The sequence below is a fragment of the Mus musculus genome, chromosome 9 (genome assembly GCF_000001635.26).
Source record: "Mus musculus strain C57BL/6J chromosome 9, GRCm38.p6 C57BL/6J".
In the NCBI taxonomy this organism is placed as follows: Eukaryota; Metazoa; Chordata; class Mammalia; order Rodentia; family Muridae; genus Mus; species Mus musculus.
The window spans coordinates 24,347,061-24,352,227 of record NC_000075.6 but is presented as its reverse complement, the minus strand read 5'-3'; the positions used below and the strand labels follow the sequence as shown (position 1 = coordinate 24,352,227).

The 5,167-nt window shown below is 44.8% G+C and overlaps 1 pseudogene; it reads right to left on the bottom strand.

Annotated features, from left to right (window-relative positions):
- Nucleotides 1-1,015: 1,015 nt before the first annotated feature.
- Nucleotides 1,016-1,110, bottom strand: Gm22380 (annotated as a pseudogene).
- Nucleotides 1,111-5,167: the final 4,057 nt, after the last annotated feature.

The window sequence follows — 5,167 nt, the reverse complement described above, 5'->3', positions numbered from 1 at the left end:
TACTGTGCTGCCCAGGTGGGCTGCAGGGCCCATTTTCCTGAGTACTGTAGCAGTTGAGAGGCAAGGACAGCTCTCCTGCTCTAATGAAACTGTCCACCAATGATGGCAATGGCCAAGGAAGGAGAGACATCTCTCCATTGCTGATGCCTCTGCACAACAGACAAGAGGTAGGTCCTGATCATCCATACCCATGTCATCAGGTCAGCTCACCTACAACCCCCACATCCAGGGTGAGCTCTATTGTGCTATCCAGGTGATGTACAGGGCTTGCTCCCCTGAGTCTGCAGCTGGTGAGGGGTAGGGCCAGTTCTTCTGCTCTTACAACCCAAAGGCCATGTCTCCCACTGGCCTCAAGTGGTAAGAGGTGAGAGGGAAAGAGGGTATCTCTTCCTTTTACATGCCATTGGTAGGACTAGCCTCTCCACATTCATATCTCAGGCAGCTGACCCACAATGCCCACAATGGGAGGGAGTAGCTGGCTAGGGACAGAGTCAGCTCTCCTGCTCTTGGCCTAGCTCTCCCATGATGCTCAGGTAAGGGGTGGAGCCAGTTCTGCACCGCCCTCAGATAGCATCATGTCCTAGGGTGGCAGTCCACACCAGGGACTTTTGCTTGACCTATGGTGGTAACAGACCCCTACTGCCGAAGGGCAACAGACCCAGATGTGGCCCCAGGGCGGCATAGGCCAGGATAGGCCACACCCACCATGGTTCCAGGTGGCATCACATCAAGCTGTTCTTCACTACCCTCCAGTCTCCAGTTCTGCCTTTTCCTCAATGTGTCCACATCCTTCTGTTTCTGTCTCACTTTCTCTTCCATTTCTCCACCACTTACTTGCTCCTCTTAATGGCACCTGTGTTTTTGAACATCTCCAGTCATCTCAGGAGTGTTATGCCCTGCTCAAGTACTCTGGTACCAGAAAGGGGTCATCTCTGGTGTAGTTAGCATCCCAAGGCCTGCACAGTGAGTGCAGGACTTGTGGTCTTCTCAGACTCGTTTTTTACAGGGAATATTTTCTGCTAATCATACAGACATTCATAGGTCACATCTCTGCCACCTACAGATGCAATGTGACACAGCACTCATACCTGCAATGCCTCTAGGGGCAAGTTAAAGATACTTTTCAAGTTGCCACTGCTGTGGATTTGAGAGGGGGTTTTCTTCTTTTCATTTGTAGTTGAGAGGTTGTAGGTAAGAAGCACTCAGATGGACCCCAAGGGCATCTGCCACTGGAAAGTGTTCTAAGCAGTCTCTCCACACACTCAGCTATGGCACATCTGGTCTCTGACATCAAAGTCTGGGAGTCATCTCTGGAAGTGTTTCCACAATAGTACTACCCTTCCTCACCTCCATGTTGATGATGGTCTCAGTTTCTTTGTTGAGTCCTTCATTTTTCAGCTCACCTATGGTTGGTATCAAATGCACACCCAAGACCCTGGCCTCCTCCTCATTTCCCATTAGAAATGCATTCATTTAACATTGTAAAATGAGGGCTTATTCACAGAAATGAGCTGTGCAATCTTAGAGCCTTAAAGAAGAGAATGTTGTGAGGTGAATATGAGTGAACTCACCAGGAGTAAAGTGGGAACTGTCTGTACCTGGAAGGACTGTGTCCTGGAAGCATGCTGAGCTGTAGGTAAGCCATGTTGCAGGTCTGTGGCTGCAAATTTGTCAGGTTTTTTTTTCTTAGCATTCACAAAAGAGATCTTCATTAAAAGTATGACATATGTTAATTAGGGAGTATCTACAAAACAGAAAGGAATTGTGAAGAAGCCCCTATTAACATCATCTTACCACCAGGGAGTGTGTGTGTGTGTGTGTGTGTGTGTGTACTTGTGTGTATGTTCACATGCACTTACAAAATAAGAACCTGTGGAAAGCCACATATACCATTACAAGGTGGCGCTGGCTACCACTGGCCACCATGCATAAGTCTGGGTAAACAACCAATGTGTACATATGCAGTAAAGTTTTTCACCAAGTCACTGCCTGGCCCGGGCATGATAATGAGGCTCTGCAAGGTACTGAGAGAGAATAACCAATCAGATGAGGAACATGCAAATGAGGTAGAATGCATAACCAATCCGGGTCTGAGACACGCCTCTCTTAGGCCTATATAAGCAGCACCAGTTCTGGGCTCGGGGTCTTCTTGCCTACCCAGTAAATGCTCTCCCAATAAACGTGTTGCAGAAGGATCCTGTTGTGACATCTGCTTTGCTGGCGAGTCGGGCGCTCACAAGAACCTGCTATTTATCATATAACATAATATGGAGTTCTACTTCTTGTAATATTGACCCTTCCCTTCCTGTTAAATCAGGTTTCCTAGGTGGCCACTGGTCCTACTTCTGTTGGGCCTTTCCAAATCCAACCATGTTTCATGATCACCTGGTAGAAAAATCATTCCATCTCCCTGGTGATTCAGATGATGTCTGTCCAAACTGTGGCCTATCTTTAGAACTACTAGCAAGCAGTCTGGTGCAACTGTAAGCAGTGGGAAGTGGCGCCAGGCACAGGGCTACCTCAGCACACAGTAATGATGAGGGTAAGATCTAGAAAGTGATTGGGCAGTTGAGGACAGGGACTGCGAAAGTGAACAGCTGTAATTCTTTCCTGAGGTCAGAAGCAGGAAGTGACTTTGGTTCTGTCCTGGCTGGAGGCTGGAGTGTCAGGAGGAAGCTCTGATTGTGGTTTTTTGTTTTTTGTTTTTTTTTTTCAAATTAGCTATTTTCTTTATTTACATTTCAAATGCTATCCCAAAAGTTCCCTATGCCCCCCCCCTCCCCTACCCACCCACTCACATTTCTTGGCCATGGCATTCCCCGGATATCATCCTTAGTGAGGTAACCCAATCACAAAAGAAGTCACTTGATATACACTCACTGATAAGTGGATATTAACCCAGAAACTTAGAATACCCAAGATACAATTTGCAAAACACAAGAAAATCAAGAAGAAGGAAGACCAAAGTGTGGATATTTCATTCCTCCTTAGAATAGGGAACAAAATACCCATGGAAGGAGTTACAGAGACAAAGTTTGGAGCTAATATGAAAGTATGGACCATCCAGAGACTACCCCACTGGGGATCCATCCCATAATCAGCCACCAAACCCAGACACTATTGCATATGCCAGCAAGTTTTTGCTGAAAGGATCCTGATATAGCTGTCTCGTGTGAGGCTATGCCAGTGCCTGGCAAATACAAAAGTGGATGCTCACATTCATCTATAGGATGAAACATAGGGCCCCCAATGGAGGAGCTAGAGAAAGTATACAAGGAGCTGAAGGGGTCTGCAACCCTATAGGTAGAACAACAATACGAACTAACCAGTACCCCCAGAGCTCGTGTCTCTAGCTGCATATGTAGCAGAAGATGGCCTAGTTGGCCATCATTGGGAAGAGAGGCCCCTTGGTCTTGCAAACTTTATATGCCCCAGTACAGAGGCTCTGATTCTTTATCTGTTCCTAAATGAGTCCATTCTCCTGAACACTGGGTGTAGGGGTGTGAATGAAACTCCATACAGATGAGAATCCCTTTTGGTAAAGAGATCTGGAGTTATGATGTAAATGTACTGTATCTGTTCTCTGATTGCTGCCCATCTCCTACACAACTTAAGGGTCTCTACTCTTGATGGAGTAATGTTACAGATCCTTCCAGGTTTGAGGATGGATATCAGTGTTCTCTGAGACCCATAGAGGAAAAGCTATTTCTTCCTGGTTAAAAGAATGAAATCTATATTACATTCTGATCTACCCAATGAGTGAACATTACATACCATGGTTTCCTCACTTAAGAGTAAATCAATTGAGCCCACCAATCACCTGGCTAAGAGTCCTGCCCCAGAAATGTGATTCACATAGAGCCTCCATTATGTAGCTTTGATAAACCTTTGGCTTTTCCAAATTACTCAGAAAACTGCGACTTTCTTCCCACTCTCTGGTCTTTTTTCCTCTAGCTCTGAAGCTACCTCCCACTTGAACCACAAAGGTGCTTATAAATGGTACTGCTTTTCTTTTACTATGTCTGTCTCTTACTAACAGCTGCAAGATTTGCAGCATGTCTGGCCTATTGTTTTTCTCTCGAGTATTAATAAAATTGTCCCCAAGTTTGCCTTTAATTCTGTTTTAAAATTCTTTTATTACTTAGGCTGAAGATCCAAAGAGAAAATTCCAAATTTTGCAATAGCATATGGCAACCAATATGGAGCCACCAAAGTTTATGGTAACAGTGCCATGGAGGAAGGCATATAACTGACTATGCCATCTTCTAATGTTCACGTTGGAGAGAAATAACTGAGCTGTATCCTCCAACAGTCATGAAAAGGAGATTCATGGTAAAGAAGACACACCCATGTCAAAATGGAAAGATGCTGCATCTTTCTTCTAGTTCCAAAGAAGGGTGTGTGCTTCTTTTAGTAATTCCTCCCAAACATACTGTCCACTCTCCACCTCCTTGTTTGCCTTCTACCTAGTAACACTTTTTTTTTTTTTTTTTTTGCCACAACTGTGCTTTGTCCTTTGAGCTTTCTAGCCTTTCCCCAGTGGCTGTACTTGCTACATATTCTAGTCCTTGCTTGGAACATTTGGCAATAGTATGGGGTAGATAATTATGGGTTATAAAGCAGATTGGTATGGAATGTAGGGTAGATAGGTGTGGGGTAAATGGTAGATGGTTATGGGGTGGATGGTAGATAGTCATAGGGTGTAGGTTAGATAGTCATGAGGGATAGGGGCAGGGCCATTTGCACCTCTAATTCATTCATTCTATTGACCTTTGCATATTGGGCACAGGAAGCACTATCCTTAGAACAGGACTTCTGAAACTTCAGTGGCTATAGGACCCAACACAGGGGTCTTGTTAGTGTATAAGGTTGATTTCAGATTGAGGGTGCATTTCTAGTGAACCTCCAAGGGAGGTTCCTGGTACAGGAACCACGTTTTCAGTGGTTGGGGCTCATCCAGTCACTCTGACCTTTCATTGCTTATTCATGGGATTAGGCATGAATCATATTGTCACAAGTTTTGCTCATTCCTTCATTTAGTCATTCATCCAATAAATATGCAAAAAGGCCCACTATTGTTTAGAAATGAGACACCACAGGGAAGAAGATGGAAGTCCTTCCTGTAGCTGTAGGGAGTAGATGCTGGCAATTAAATAGATAATTAAGG